Raw genomic sequence first — 16,653 nt, forward strand, 5'->3', positions numbered from 1 at the left:
AGTGAGACTGATGCTCAACACTCACTTTTCAGTTTTGTTCCTTTTCATCGCTTAACATTTAAACAATTCTTTGTCAACATCATTGCCAAAGAAAGTAGCAGGATGCATGGGCTGGTCTGAAGACTACAGTTCCCATAAAGAATGTCACTACTGTTGGGAGGGGGGAGAGCATACCTGAGTCGCCCATATTTCGAGCTAATCTCCCAGCACTGTTTTGTTGTTTCTCCCAGGAAACTGTAATTAGCATGGTCCTCAACATTTACTATAAATAATCATCACACACAGATCCATACATTTTGTATGTTTCTCTGATGTTAGCAAAGTTGCAAGATTGTGTATGAAACACAAGCTAGACACACAATATACACATACAATTTCAACCACAACCTGACAACCCACAACCTGATTCATGTGGTGTGCGCAGCTGTTCTCTGTACAGGCCGCAGGACATGTGACTGCAGAATTATATTGTTATACAATGTATTATACAATTATATTGTAAAACAATGAGCTAAAAGATGCTAATATTGTATAAAGTGAGATTTACATGTCTGTTTTCATTATAAAGCAGGTCTATGTTTTATATTAATACTGTGAAAGTATCAAAGTGAAATGCACACAGCCTGTATTCAGAAACTGAGCCTTAAAAAGAGCCGTCAGGACTTCTGTAATTTTGTGATGTCACAACAAGCCCCGCCCACCTGGACACAACATCCAGCCTTGCATGATTTGGTGTCTCTGAGTGAATCACTTTCCCTAAACCTAACCAAGCCAAGACCGTTATTATAGTAACCATGGCGATGAAGGTCAGTACAACACTCTTGGTTCAGTTCCCATGTTTATTTTTTTAACCATGACAACCAACGTCCAGTGCACCTGCTGCCGTAGGGATGCTTTATCAGAAGACACTCCCATGGGTTTTATCAGAGGGTTGAAAAACAACCTATATGATTGTTCAGGTTGGAGGACTTGTTGGCTAGTCACTAACTATGCAGCAAACGTCTCGTCTCACTGCACTGCAGAACAGAGAGGTTCAGGAGATCCTTTGTTCCCACTGCCATCAGGCTATACAACACCTCAGCCAAAAGGACTAATGGACTAATCTAATTATTACTGTTCATTTATTATTAAGTGTTTTTATTATCATTATTATTATTATTATTATTATTATTATTATCAACAATGAGCTCATGGACACATGAAATTCCCCTAGGGGATAAATAAAGTATGTATCTATCTATCTATCTATCTATCTATCTATCTATGTCTGTTTGCATATACTGCTGGTGGATTTATCAGATGTTTTGCGATGAAAACAGCTGCCTGCTGCTGGAAATCAGGTTGATGAGAGCAGATTACAGCCTGGCAAACTAAAACAATGAGATAAAAGATGCTAAAATGCTCTACAGTGCCGAGAGGAACTGTCGAGGTGGTGATAACCCTCAACTTTATGCATTCTCATGTGCTCCTCTACAAATATAAAAATTAGATATAAATATTCCAAATGAGAATTCACTGGGAAAACACTGGAATAGAATCAACAGCTTTTCCCTGCTGGCAACTGTATTCTGCATTAAAAGTTTTCTTCAGGCGGGTAAACGTCAGAATGAACCTTTCCCCTCCTCTGCCACACACTGCGAGCCGCTCTGCAAGAACTGAGCCTCATTCAGTTCCCAGTGGAACATGATTTAAAACGCTGTGTAAAACCCAGAGGAGGCCGACAGGCTTTGAGCAGGAGCCTAATTTGTTGTTGTTTATGCTGAAATCTAAAAGGAATGCGATAATATTGTAGTGATAAAGTGAGACGTGTGTCTGTCCTGTTCTGCTCCTGCTTCTCCATTTCTAAAGCACACACTCTTCCAAATACTATCATGCTGCAAGCAAATGTAATGTACTCGTGTGTGCATATTCACACACACACGCTCACTCAGAGGGTTAGGAGCCTATCCAAGGCTTGCGGTCCCATTCATTAACTGTGGCCACAGTGCAGCTGAGGACAGATTCCTTTTCTCTGCTCCAGTTGCAGATGCTGCAAATCCCCTGCAGCTCCACAGAGAACACTGCAGACATCCCTCCCTGTCTCCCCCTGCACACTCGCTTTCTTTTCCTTTTCTTCTCTTGTTCCTATTTTATATTTCATGTCTGACCTGGCTTTCCTCCCTCTCCCATCTGTCATGGTGGTATGTCCTCTTCCTTTCTCATGGGGTTGTCATTCTTATTGTTTCTCAGTCGCTTTGCATTAGTCTTCATTCTTTAATTTTATTGTTCTGATTAACAACTACAAATTTCCCTAAAGTGTACCACAGGGATTTTGTTTGAACAGCAGCTTGTTTCCTGAGGCTTTCTTGTATTACATAAAGAAAACTAAAGAAAAAGCAAATTGTCTATTAAATATTTTTGCCAATGGACCAGGGCTGGGTAACACCAAAACATTTGCCACCGATCTTATAAGTAAAATCAGGGCAGAATCACCAGTATTGATACTAATGCCATCACACAGGGGAGAGAAAGAGGTGAAGGTTTAGGCACAAAACTGCTTGGTTAGGTTTAGGAAAAGATCGTGATTTGGGTTAAAATAAGTACTTCCTCAACATTAGACGATCTCTGTTGTCATAGTTACAATAGCACCACCATGGTTAACTTTGTTGAACGGTCATGGATAATAGAAACAACATAAACTGCTACTTTCACATGGGAATCGAATTCGCTCTCCTGTGTCATATTCCTGTGTTTTGTCGAGCCCTCCATCCACCATGACCTCCTCCTGATGCGGACTTTGTTGCTCTTTACACTACGTCACTGTGCTTTTCCCTTTGCTTCTGTCATAATTACTACAGCCACTAGATGTCACTTAGCAATAAAACGTAACTATGGGTCATAATAACCTGCTGCACGGACGGTCTCGAAGAATCAAGTACATCCTTAATACTGACAGGATGGAGGACTTTGAACGGACTTGGTCACCGATGATCTCCTTTATGGGAAGGAAGGAGAGTCGAGATGCTTGGCACAAACAGCAAACTTTATTACCTCTAGATAGTGCTGCTCGGTGATGGGTGGGGTGGGGTGGGAGGGCTTAGGGCTTCTTTTTTTTATTGGTGTTTGCTTACTTGTTTTATCTCTTTTCCCTTTCTTGTTTGTTTGCTATTATGCACTTGAATTGAAACAATATATCCACACTCATATTATGAAACATGCTCATGAAACAGTATCGACTAAAATAAACGTGGTCAAAATCTATTCCTTCCTTTACTGAAGTCTACTGTCTTTTATCCACCTCAGCCTGCAAGTGCTGCAGTGCTGCATCTCACTGCATGTGAGAGGGAACATTAGAGTGAGCGAGTGTGATTCTGTGATAGAAATACACAGATTCACTAAGCCCCGATGCTAATCATGATCAGTCTAGAGAACACTCAGGTAGCTGGCACTGACAAATGTTGCAGGTGGTATAAGCTGTCACTAATTAATCTTGCATCTGTGACTAATTTGTTGGAGTGGAGCAGTGATTTTAAAGGTGTGGGGGCTTCTAACGGTGGGACAAGAGCGCCACAACCTGCCAAATCAAAACAAATGTCATGCATTCCCACATTTACTTCACCACCATATGCAAATAATATTGAGTTCTTCAGTAAAAGGTTCTGTGGTCCCAATAACCTCCCACTAAAACCTTTAATCATACCCTATCAATAATTTAAGCTTATAAACTTGGCAGTTTTGAGCCTCCAGTGTTTAGATCAAGTGGCACAACTGTGATTTCAGTGTGTCAGGTACATATTTAATCAGCGTTTAGGAAGATAGACTCAGGGATGTGACACTTCAATATCAAAGGACTTGGGTCAGGATAACATGACTGGGACATCATTAACATTAAGATAAACGTTAACGGTGTGATTTCTGTGAAGTAACAAGGTAAATGCTGAGACTGAATCACAGAAGTATACATACATTTACCTAGCTGTCATTTCATGCTGCATTCCTATTGGCTGGTTAGTGGACGTAGGTCACTGCATCAGTTACTCAAGGACTGTGCTTTACAATTTTGAGGTACTTGTACTCAAGTATTTCCATGTTATGCTAATTTACACTTCCATACCACCACGTATCAGAGGGAAGTGAAAATATTGGGTCGCATGTTGTTTCTCAGATACATGGAACCAGAGTGAGGAACCTGTAGCTTTCACTAATGTGATGATGACAAAGGTACAAGTGATTACTGAGCACCTGCACCAGAGTCCGTTTTCTAAATGTCAGCCTGGTCCTCCATCCCTCCAGTTGTCTGAACCAACTAAAGCTGCCTAATCAGACTAAATATAGGTTTGCCTGATTAATATATTGATCTGTGTGTGTGTGTGTGTGTGTGTGTGTGTGTGTGTGTGTGTGTGTGTGTGTGTGTGTTGTGTGTGTGTGTGTGTGTGTGTGTGTGTGTGTATGTGTGTGTTCAGGCAATCCACTTGATTCACTCTTCCATTTGTCATCAAGTGTGACATTAATGCTAGGTGACCCACCCAGGTTAGTGCTTAATTTAAGATTTCATGTAAGGGGAATAAGCTTCCTTAAGTGAGTTGAATTCTTTTTAACATAAAAATGGTCTCAAATTTTTAATAACATGACAATCACGGCCTGGGAGACGTGACAGGAATACCAAAGAAGCAACGGTAATTTTGCACAATGGTGATACTGATCTGGTACTCTGAGATGTATATCCACTCAGAGAGATGATTAATCATATGTGACGAAAAAGTAGATGCTCAAGTTTCCTTTATAGTTTATATAAATTTAAAACTTCATATAAATTTCATTGACAGACTGATGTAATTACTGGTTTGCTAATACCTGGCGTTGACATGGGTCTTTTATTAAACCCAGCATTTCAAAGCATCACTGTCATCCAACTACAGTATGAAGGAATATTTCACTCAGCTAATTGGCTTGAGAGCTGTGAGTGTGTAAAAGCTGCAGTGATATCTGTCTCATCCTGTCACAAAGAGCTGATAAACCATCTCAAAGTTTCTCATTAGAACCAAGTGTCTCATGTTGCTCATGTCTTGTTTCCCACAGTGACAGGAATTTTAAAGTGGTAGCCCAATAATGTAGTGCTGCTGTAAAGTTTTATTTTGTTGTTGTTGTTGTTGTTGTTGTTGTTGTTGTTGTTGTTGTTGTTGTTGGCATTTTATGCTTTGATAATGAAGAGATGAGACAATGGTCCAGATGAACTAGACGCAGTCAGCTAGCCTACTTAACCTATAAGCCACAGAAACAAGATATCCTGACTGTTGGTGGGTTAAGTTCCAAAAGCAATGGTGGACTGAAACTGCCAAAATAACATAAAAAATAAATACATGTATTATTTAATTTATTAATTGTGAAATAAATGGATATTTTTCTGTTTTAATTTTCAGATTTTCCATCCATTTTAAAGCTACCAGATTCACTAGGGTTGACAGGATACTATCAAAAAGTATTTAAGAACACGGTTGCCTTGTATTCTATCAAATCTAACAAAATAAACACCATAAACACAAACAGTTGGTTGGTAAAGTTTGTAAGAATTAGCTTAATTTTCTTAAATACAGCTACTGCAACTACTATTGCATGAGCCTGGTTAATACTTAGCTACACGATCTCAGCTATTTCTTCAGCTATTGCACTGATCTCCATGTGTAAAATTTGTGGAGTTCCCCTTGAATTTAATGAATAAAAGCTTTCGGTTGCTTTAATCCCAAGCAGACCCTAATAATTACTGCTCTTCACACCCCAGCACTTAATACATACATTCACACATAATACACAAACACAAAGTACCATGCTCCTCTGGTAAAAAAAATAAAAAAATTCCCTCGAGCCTTTCATGTTGTATGTAGGTTAGACCACCATCACCCCCTGCCTCATTCAACATTCTCTTCAATATTTCATGATATCATCTTCATTATCCCCCTCTGTCGCCTCGGTATCAACTCACACCTTTCCACCACCGATTCCGTGTCATGCAGATAAGGATATTTTGCCATTACAGTGTGCTATATTATTCATTAGCCTAGCATGTGGCTGTTGGAAAATGGCAGCAGTTGTGCCCAAGCAAGTCGGAGGTGCTATTGGTGCTAATTGCTTTGGATAGATAATGAGAGTCAATGTAAGGAGATCCATCCTTTGGGGGTGGGGGTTTATTTAACTGCACGCACACACACATACACACACGCACAAGGGCAAAAGGGAATATTTTGATGAAGCCATATGAGCTGACTACAGATCCATTGCAGAAAGAGCATACATTAGCCAAACATCTGCACAAACAACTCGCTTCATGTAGTGGAAAGAGTCGGAGCTGGTGAACGTTACGATGCTATAAAGACACCATGATATAAATTTTTAAGAAGCATTAAGTCCATTTATCTTAGAATGAATATCATACAACCTTTTAGGCTTGTTATCCCTGATAACGACGCAGCGTCTAATGGGCAGATAATGAGCTGCTCTGCCTTCATCAAACCCCATTTCTCCCACTCCCTACAAATGTGTACAGCTATTATGGGCTAGAACGCTACCAGCCACAGTTCTGCCGCTGCGACTGGCCTCATTGAAATGAATGACAGGACTGAAATTGGTCTGAAAGCGGCCTAAGCTTGAAGCTTTCAGAGACCCTGCAAATTCAAGGAGTTGAGTTCAGCACGCTGTCACACCTTCCTCCTTCCTGCATCCACACCAGGAAATTTGGAAGTCTTTTTTCATGTTTTGTAGTCTATTTAGTGGCACACACAAGGCCCCCATTCCAGTGTCTGACGTGTCTAGTTTCTGAAGAGTGGTTTTAAAGCTCAGAGCGGGCTGCGCCGCTGTCGCCATCTTGACTGTGCCTGACTCCACCTAACTCCTGGCTAATCCCCCCAAAACGGACAAATAGGTGGGGCGTGTGTGGAGCCGAGACTTCGGTGCATACTGGTTTGTGGTATATACACTAACCCACCTGTCACTCACAGTGACACACCCTCAATCATGCATAACTTCAAGCCTCAAAGTGATAGATGAAGTGAAAGGTGTTATAGGTCACAAGAAACCTCTGAGAAATGAAAACTTTGTATGTAAAACCCCTGGCATACACAAAAACACTTTTCTTTGTCTTCCCCAACTCTATCAGTCCAGATTGACACTCTACTACGTAACGCAGTTCTCTATTCCTGTATCACAGCATCAGCCATTATTAGAAATGGATTGGTTTCCAGAAACACCGCCTCCCTCACAGCTCAGGTCAGGCTGCGAGGAAATGAGCTCATTAACCCCGATCTCTTCACTTTGACTAACACACAGAGATGAATGAGGGCATCCCTCAAGAAATGAGCTTTCCATTAGGACGAGTCTGATGCAAAGACAATTACTTAATTAAGGGTCTGTCTTGTGTGGAAAATGATGTTGAGTGCTTCTGAATAGAGCAGAGACACTGGGTTTGAACATGGAGGCAGCTGCACTCCCCCACTCCAGCTGTATATACTGTAGAGTGGACGGAAACTACACAACATATTTATCCACTGACTTATTCAAATGCAGTAGCCGAATCTTAATGAAAATAATACACTTTTTATATTCTAAGGTAATTTCAGCTTGAATTAGGAGGATAAAAAAAATGTAATATATATTAAAAATATATACGATTTGTTTTATGAAAATAACAGTGAAGTATAATAATCTTTAATTTCACAGAAGAAAAGCTTCCACTGTCACTTTGGCACAGCGTAGTGCCTCATCTTTGTGTTTGACTCAGGTCAGTCCCACACTGGTCCCATCAGCCCTCCGATCCTTACTCAGTGATGTCACAATCTGCCCGTTCTAAAAGATAATATTATACACAGCATTGACAAAGATGTGTACGTTCATAGCATAATGAGCTTGTGAAAATTATTGATTTAACAAATAAACTAAAATCACTCCCATCCCATTTTAATCTGATTAGATCCTTGTTTATTTCCATAGTTCTTGAAATCATCAAGTCAATAAAAGAACATGTCCAAGCGATTGTGTCAGAGCAGCACAACTAGGCGGTCCTACTTTGAAGGTTACTTCAAATGCAGCCAAGAAATGCCTCCTTTGTTTCCCCCGGTAACAGACGATCTATATGTGACCGAAAACACAGAGTAACATTTAGGCCGGGTTGTTTCCTTAGCAGAGACCTAATACTTGATGACAGATAATGTTGTGTTTTGATCTTTTTCTATAAAGAGCAATGAGCTTTGTACTGTCTTATCTTTGACTTTTTTAGGAGAATATTAACAGTAAATAAACACATAGATTAAATGATTTGTTTAAAGAACATGTGTCACAAGTCACCATGTTTCAGCATCTGCAGCTGCATACAGCCTCACTAACCTCCACCAGGAAGATAGAACATCTCTGTTGCCTGAGAAGCAAAGCTGAGGGCATAAAAAGCCACCGATCACTCACTGCTGTAAAGGTTAACTGTTGTGAGCGCACTGCAATGTTCATGGCGATGACAATATCAAGGTTTAAACCAAATTAAAGTGATACCATAAAAGTGGGGGACTTCCTCCCCCATCCACCTTTGAATGTTAAGAGTGCTGGAATAACAAAAGGAGCTCGTCCTTAGAGCTGCTGTAGACCCATAAATAGGTCAGGCTGATAGAAGAATTAAAAGGTTAATATCAATTAAGACCCATGAGAGTATCAATACACAGATTGTGAGGTTAAGGTTGAGCTTGGGTGTCATCCGATATCTTGAAACAGTCCAGCCCAAATATCGCAATATATGATATCATCGTGGGTGGGTTATAATATAATTATGTTATGTTTCAGGTATAAACATTGCTGTAACTAAACAGCAAAAAAAGAAATAAAAAATTTGAATATAATGAAAAATATCTCATTGAATATTGGCCCGTGCCTTGTGAAATCAGTTCATAGCTGAGACTGTTTCTGATATGAGAACATAGACCCTGAACTTTTCCCAAAACAGCTCCAGGAAAAGATGCAGCTGATCATCTGCAGGTCTGAAGCGACCAGAGCCAAGAGGCAGCAGAACTCCAGAGGCGGCTTTTGTGTTCAGAGCTCCAGCTTTCTCTCCACTCGTTAGTTTTGCAGTATTCAATTTATGTATGTAAAATTTTTGTGGGCATTTTGCTTTTATTTGACAGTCAGTGTAGAGATGGACAAGAAACATGGGCTGAGAGAAGGGTACGACATGCAACAAGGTTCCCCTCCCAGCCCAGAGACAAAATGTGGATGTTGTGGTTATTTCCCTTTTTAGACTTTCAGTCAATTTATACAAATTCAGACTGTAACTAAAACCACTGTTAAAGGGCTGTAATGTAATGTAAGTATCATTTACTGGAGTTATTCCTTGTGTATTTCTTCGTGTGACTCGCTAACATTACTTACAGTGCCAGACCTTAACTCCAACTCATTTCCCTCCAGCCACTGCCTGCTTACCCTCTCCACCAGGCCGTTCCCCTCCAGCCCTTCATCATCCTTCTCCCACCGCTTCATGCTCACCACTGCTCTCCAGTTCTCCAGCCCTCAGCTATTCCTCCACCATCCCAGCTCTCCTGCTCCAGCCTCAGCCCCCTCCTCTCCATCCCCTCCATCTGCCCTCAACCTTTTCCAAACACTTTTCAAACTAGTTCTAGTTTCTGTGTCTGCTTTTTTCTTTATTCTTTTTTTCTCTGTTTTTTTATGCCTCTGTGCCAGTGACATCCAGGGCTGGGCGCATAATGTTTTCAGGTTGTCTGTCCGTCCACCCTCCTCATTCTCATGAACGTAGTATCTCATAACTCACAAATTCATACACTAATGATGACACATTTAACTCAAATATCTATAAGGATAAAATGAAGTCATGAGATTTTATATCCAAAAGGTCGACTTCACTATGACATCATAATGTTCTGCAAAAAAAAACCCTCTGGGCGTTATTCACTGCTGTAGCTCAGGAGGGAGAGATTGAGGCAGTAATGCTATTTTTTTTTTTTTTTTTTTTTTTTACAAGTAACTTTTGCTGCACTTCTGTGTGTTCATTTGCACACAGAGAACAGCTGATCCCTGTAGTTTTTAACAAAGGCAGAAACAGAGCTAATTTAATAATAATGATAAAAAGAGCAGAACTAATTTTGATAATTAATCCACATTTGGTGCTCTAGTGAGTTTGTGTGTGTGTGTGTGTGTGTGTGTGTGTGTGTGTGTTCATGGTGTAGGAACTTGTCACCCAGTGCAACAGTGTGGCTCACTGATCTCACTTTAATGGAGCTCTGTGGCTCAGAGGGATGAGACACATCAGGCTGTGATGACACTACACTTGTTAGTCGGAGACATTCAAATGTGTCATATATCTTTTATTTGACCATAAATTCACCTTCAATGAAAGTAAGAGAAGAAAATTCAGAACGTAATTAAAAATTCCAGCTCCTCCTGATTAAATCATGTTTACCATGTTAATTAGAGGAAGAATAAGCATGAAAACAGACAGCTGTGCAAATTAGGCCTTCATCTAGTAATGTGATTACATAAATAGGAAAGACATGGTGTCTTCTCAGATCCAGTTTATGATCATCACCAGACCAACAACATGAACACAGTCTCCATTAGTTTGATAAATATTGCACTGAGCTTTAAACCCTGAACTTCTGTCACAAAAACTGATCTTCAACAAAAACTCAGTTCAACATTGTGAGGACAACTGCTGAGGTGGATCTATCCTCTGCTACATCTTTGCCTATACTACAAACCCCAAATAATTCACAAGTATTAAAGTCTTGTAGTGCTGGGTTGCATTTCTGTATGGAGGCAGTTTGGAGATCATCGTGTCTCCGCAATAAAAACGCTCAGTTGTCAGGTGAGGGAGAATTTCTCATAGTGCCTCCACTAACTTCAGAAAAATCAATACAGTTCATGAGTTCTGCACCAGGAACACAGGGACGTGCAGAGAAACAAACAAAAACTTCTGCAATCACAGAAGAACGTGAAGAGTGAGAGAGCTGGATCCTTCTCCCGCTCCAGTTTTAAATAATTACCATACATACTCGAGCATTCATCGATGTGATGGATGTCAGACATTTTTGATTTATTTAAGTGACTAAAATCACTTGTTATGCTGTCGAGATTAGTCACTATTGTAAACCAAATGTAATTGTCATTAAGATACCCAACTAAGTTAGAAATAACAGTCTAAACTTCAAAACATTTGACCCAAGTTGTCCTAAACTGGAATTATTGTTGGACAGGAAACTATCAGTCATGATGATGTGGATGGATGATGTCAGGCTGTTCATGTCCCTTTTCCTGCCAACGGTCAGTGTTGGTTTCTTTTAACCATGACCACGGCCGGCGGACAGCTCACGTTCACACAAGTGCTTGGATTTCCACAATACTTGTCGTTTATTAACTTACTACAGTTCAGCCTTACCTCGAACGGCTCTATCTTATCATACACGAACAATCCAGAAGCCACACGTGAACCTGAACGTTAGCCTTAGGAGAAACAAGGAGCTCATTAACAGGCATTCACCATTATCAATGTGCGGCGCTAAACTAACTTAAGAAAAATGATGATGCTGCTCCTCCTGTATCTAGGCAACACAGCACGTCTTAAAGGCACATTTCACAATTTCGACTGTTACACCATGTTGATATCCAAAGTTATGTTAAGTCATATCCACCCTGATCTCCTCTGTCTGTGGACTTGTTGCTGTATAAAAACATCACTGGACTTCCTGCTTTGCTTGCATCATGATTAATGGAGGGTGTTTTTCCCTTTCTGAAACAAGTGATGCTGTCTTGTTGGATAGACACAACCATGTTGTAACCATATATTGTGAATCAATAGGCAGCATCAGTATCATCGTCTACTACCCTCTTGTCTTGACACACACACACACACACACAGACACACACACACACAAAGGAAGAGCAAGAGAGACACAGCAGTTAGATTGACAGCCCTCCATCCACAGGGACTCGGCAGATGGTTTCTAATTGCATCTGAAGGCAGCATCAGTCTGCAGATGAGGCTGAATTAGAGGCTTTGGGAATTACGCAAACATAGCAACTGTTTTCCAGCCCACTTCAAACACCTGCAGCCTCCGCTCCATCCATCATTTCCACATATGCATTCACACAAATTCATTCATTCACTCCATCTGCCTAGAAGTGCTTTGCTGGTTGCTATGTTCAGTTGTGTGTATGTACTCTGGTTTAGGACGTCCACATACTGAGGTTTTGATGAGTCCTGTTGCATCTACTCTTTATTCCAGTGATCGATAGATAGATAGATAGATAGATAGATAGATAGATAGATAGATAGATAGATAGATAGATAGATAGATAGATAGATAGATAGATAGATAGATAGATAGATAGATAGATAGATAGATAGATAGATAGATAGACAAGCAGGAACGTGCCTCACTTCATGTCCTGTACAGTCAACCTTGTGGGGAGGTATAAATAATTGAAATGGCCCCTTCAGTCCTGACATGCTTCTTTTTCCAGTGAAGATGTGATGTTTTTTTTCAAGGGGAAATATTCAGACATAAGATGCAGGTGCACTGGAAAGTAACACTTCAGTCTTGAGAAAAGAAGATCCCACGCGCTGCTCTTGCTTTTATTTTTACTTTTGATGGGACCGAAACATCAGCATGATCAATAAAGTGTGATGCTGAGCAGGAGCAGGGTGCGAGATCTTCTTTTCTCAAGACTCCAGAGAAGGGGTAAAAAACAGGTGAACATTTCATCCTAAATTTAGCAAGTAGCTTGTAAATATTTGTCCATGTCTATGACACATCCTTTAAACACTGTTTGTGGTTGCATTGCATTGTGGTTAACTCCCTAACTCCTTCTTCCCTAAGCACAAATTACTATTTAAGTAATGTACTTACTCTTAATCAAGTAATGAATTAAGTAATTAGTTAGGTAATTAAATTACTAGTCATTTCAGAGTGTGATTAAACTAATTTGAAAGCAGGAATTACAAAGGGAGAGCAAGATTTAACTAGATCATAGTAGAATAGAACAGAAAAGCAAGTCTTTATGGTCATTATACTGTGCAACGGAATTAGGAGGAGAATAAGGAGTGCTACTCTTAGTTGGTGCATTAGTTAAAAACAATTCACACACATTAACACACATTAACACAATCCTAAATTATATTCAAAAATATAAAGTGTCACTGTGTTTATTGCACAAGTGTAGATGTAATACTTCACAGCAGGAAACTGCCCGGTAATGATAAAAAATTGTTTTTCATTTTGCATGATTGTGTTGATTAAGAGCGCAAATGGCTTCAGGAAAGGAAAGTGTTCATGAATGTAGTGGTCCGAGTTTTGAATGACCTGTAGCGCCTGCCAGAGGGCAACAGGTCCAACCGGTGGTGGCCACGGTGCAAAACAATCCTTTTACAATATTCCTCTGACTGGAGAATGGAGATAGAAATTTCTAATTCATGTGCACCAATTAAGTGACTAATTTGCAGGCACAAATCATTAACTTGTGCACAAAAACAATGTAATTCAAGAGCTCAAGCTAATTTGTGAGCACAAATGAAGTAATTCAAAAGTGTTCATTAGATACATTTGTGCACACAAGTACAAGAGCACACAAATTATGATCTTGTGTGCACACATGAAGAAATTCAAGATGGTAATTAAACTGTTTCGATGACACAGATTACTCATTTGTTGTCACTGTTTAAAAATAGCACCGCTGCTGACACCTGCTGCAGAAGTTCAACCTCGTTGCGGGTGTGAGAGACTGATGCCAACATGTAATGCTCAGCCCTGACCTCTGCTTTACTGGTCTGCATCAGCCCCCATCAATACTTATTTGAGCTAATTGTGTTTAAGACTGCTAGAAAACAAATAACCAACCGCTCATTGACTGGCTATCGACTTAAAGCACCTGACTTAGTTTGACCCCATTAACAATCAAGGCAAAAACACATCATCCCCGTCAGAACCTCAGTGCTGACACCAAACCACCACACTGCAGGTGATTTCTGCATTCATGGAGACGATTAAATCTCTCCCTGCAGCAATGCCCCGATTCTCCTCCCAGTGTAATCATCAAGTTCCTCCACCCTGCGAAACCAGGAGCACATGCCTGGAGGGATAAATGCAGGCTGCAGCAGAGTCCTTGACTGGCCAACAGAATATAACAGAACATGGACTCTCTGCAGCCACTCTGCATCCAGTCTCTCTCAAAATATCACAATCTATACAATCTTGTAACAGCATTTACATAAACATCAGTGTGTGTCATGCAGTAAAGTATAGGCCCCTGTTATCCCTTCATGTGTATGTGATGCTTTTACATCTGCATCTTTATTCAGCTCCAGCTACTTCGGAGTTATCAGTTTTCTCCCTGAGCCATAATAATGATCGAGAGTCAAAGATGGAATAAGCTTCTTTGTTTCAACTCACAATGGATCCATTAAGCTGCAGGAGTCAGAGTAAAGTTTCATGCCCTGCTAGTGACCCTTAGAGGCCACAGTGTTCATTACACCCCGCAACATCACAGAGCTGGACATGGGGGGCCCAAAGGGAAATGGGGAAAAAAATAAATCAATACATTTAGAAAATTTAGTTTCTATATTTTTTATATTCATTTATTCCCATTTTGCTTTTTATGTATTTGCTTTTTGTATGTATTTGATTTATTTCCTCATTTATTTAATACTCCTGGTCAAATATTACTCCAATAGAAATGTAGTGGAGTAAAAATACAATATTTGTCTTTAAGTGTAGAGCAGTAAAAGCTTCCGAAAGATATACTTAAATAAAGTACCCAAGAAAATGTGCTTTGTTGCTTTCCTCCCCTGAGACCAGCAGGTGTTGATATTCACAATTTGAATCTAAGAACAATGCAGCTGATAGAAGCTCAGCCAGAGACACGTCGCTGCATTTCGGTAGTTGGAAGTTACATTTTGTCAGAGTGTGTCATAGCCCAAAAACACAAGTTCAAATGTGACTGTAAAGGTTTATGTAGTCTGCAGCCTCTCTGCTGCTCAATGACATTTCTGTTCTTCCACTGCAGCAGCTTTCTGTTCAGAAACAGACGCACTGCTTCTATCCCCACCCCCACCCCTAACCTTTGCTATTGTTTCATTATTTCTGCAGCATCCAGCTCTGTGGCATGAAAATATGCATTAGCTTGATTAAGCTGCAATGCAGAATTCTGCTCTGAAAATATTCTCAGGAGCTCTGCTGTTTGGGAACTTTTCCTTTCCGGTATAATTCCACATACAGACATTTTTTTGACTCCACATGGTGAAAGCTTTTTTGAGGTAAGTTTTAATCTGCAATCCTGCATTAAAACTTTCACTTATTGTGTAACAGCTGCAGTGGGAACGGAGTGTCTGAACAAGGCCTTACAACTCCATCAAATAACTCCACCTTAGATGCCATCTTGCAAGTTATGCTGTTTCCTACATAAAGTTTTAATGAACACATGCCACAGAGAGTTTTTACTGCCTGTGTCATCACCGTGCTCTGATTATTCTGACCACACCACCACACTGTTTGAACATGTTGAATACAACACCCTGTGATAGAGGAAATCAGAAGTGAACACAGTATTTTCCACAGTAAGCCGTCATTGCTGGCAGACACAGAATCAGGATGGTTTCTGCAAGCAGCAAATACAATTTTAATCTCAAAAAGCAACATTTATTTTGTGTTTGTTTCAGTGAAACTATGTAAAACATGTTGAGTGAAAGGACGTAGACACTACCACTGATGCAGAACACATTTTGGGGAATGTTTACAGCATGTTATGTGTAACTATTCTACTCTCACCATCTTTGGAACAGCAGATTGGGGTTCAGATCCCGATCAGGGTCCCAAGGCTTAGACCCTTGATAATAAACAAAGTCAGCATCAGATGTTAGGGGACCAGGACTTGTCAATGACAAATAGGGTATTGGAACAGCACACACATGAGAATAGTGAATTGGTGGAGTGCTACTACACCAGCAGGCCTAACCCTGACCCACAAACTGGGAGAGTGAAATATATCTGAGAACTGAGTGCAGTCCCAGGAACAGCTAAGATACTGAAGACCCCTCAAACTACCAGGCCTCTGGTAGGGGACCCGAGCTTGAGGAAGACACACATCACCACCCTGCAGGGATGAGTTACGACTGACAGGGGACACCTGACCTGAGAGCAGCGGGCTCTCACTGATAATCACTCTCTGAATGCCTAAAACGTTTAATGCTTGAGTCGCAGTCAAACCCCGTCTCAGAGCTTCTTCACCACATTATTACAGAGGACAGAGAGAAACATACAGCGTTCACACTTCAGACACCACAATTCACAATTCAGACAGGGAGAGCACCCTTAGGAGAACACAGCTGTATGTGATCAGCTGAACAGCAGAACTGTAAGCAAATAGGCCACAGGCTAAAAACACTGAGGTGGACTTAGATTTAAGTTCAATGCTGAACTTAAATCTGACTGATACCATTTATTTTTACACTGCGAGGTCAGGAAAACTGAGGAGCTGAAATTAGAGACCATCTCAAAAGTGTAACATCTGCCTCCTGCTCCAGTTTGTTAATCACTTAGATAATGAAGTCTTCTACCGTTCTTAAATAAAGAAAATAAGGCAAAGCTTCTTATTGTTGTCTGCAGAGACAGCAGAGACCACAGACAGCTCACCACAACA

At 40.4% G+C, this 16,653-nt stretch overlaps 1 protein-coding gene across 1 annotated transcript in view; it reads right to left on the reverse strand.

Annotated features, from left to right (window-relative positions):
• plch2a (phospholipase C, eta 2a) overlaps nucleotides 1-16,653 on the reverse strand; it is a 176,385-nt gene that overhangs the window by 144,516 nt on the left and 15,216 nt on the right. The gene's annotated exons all lie outside the window — the stretch shown is intronic.

Source organism: Seriola aureovittata, chromosome 9 (genome assembly GCF_021018895.1).
Source record: "Seriola aureovittata isolate HTS-2021-v1 ecotype China chromosome 9, ASM2101889v1, whole genome shotgun sequence".
Classification (NCBI taxonomy): Eukaryota; Metazoa; Chordata; class Actinopteri; order Carangiformes; family Carangidae; genus Seriola; species Seriola aureovittata.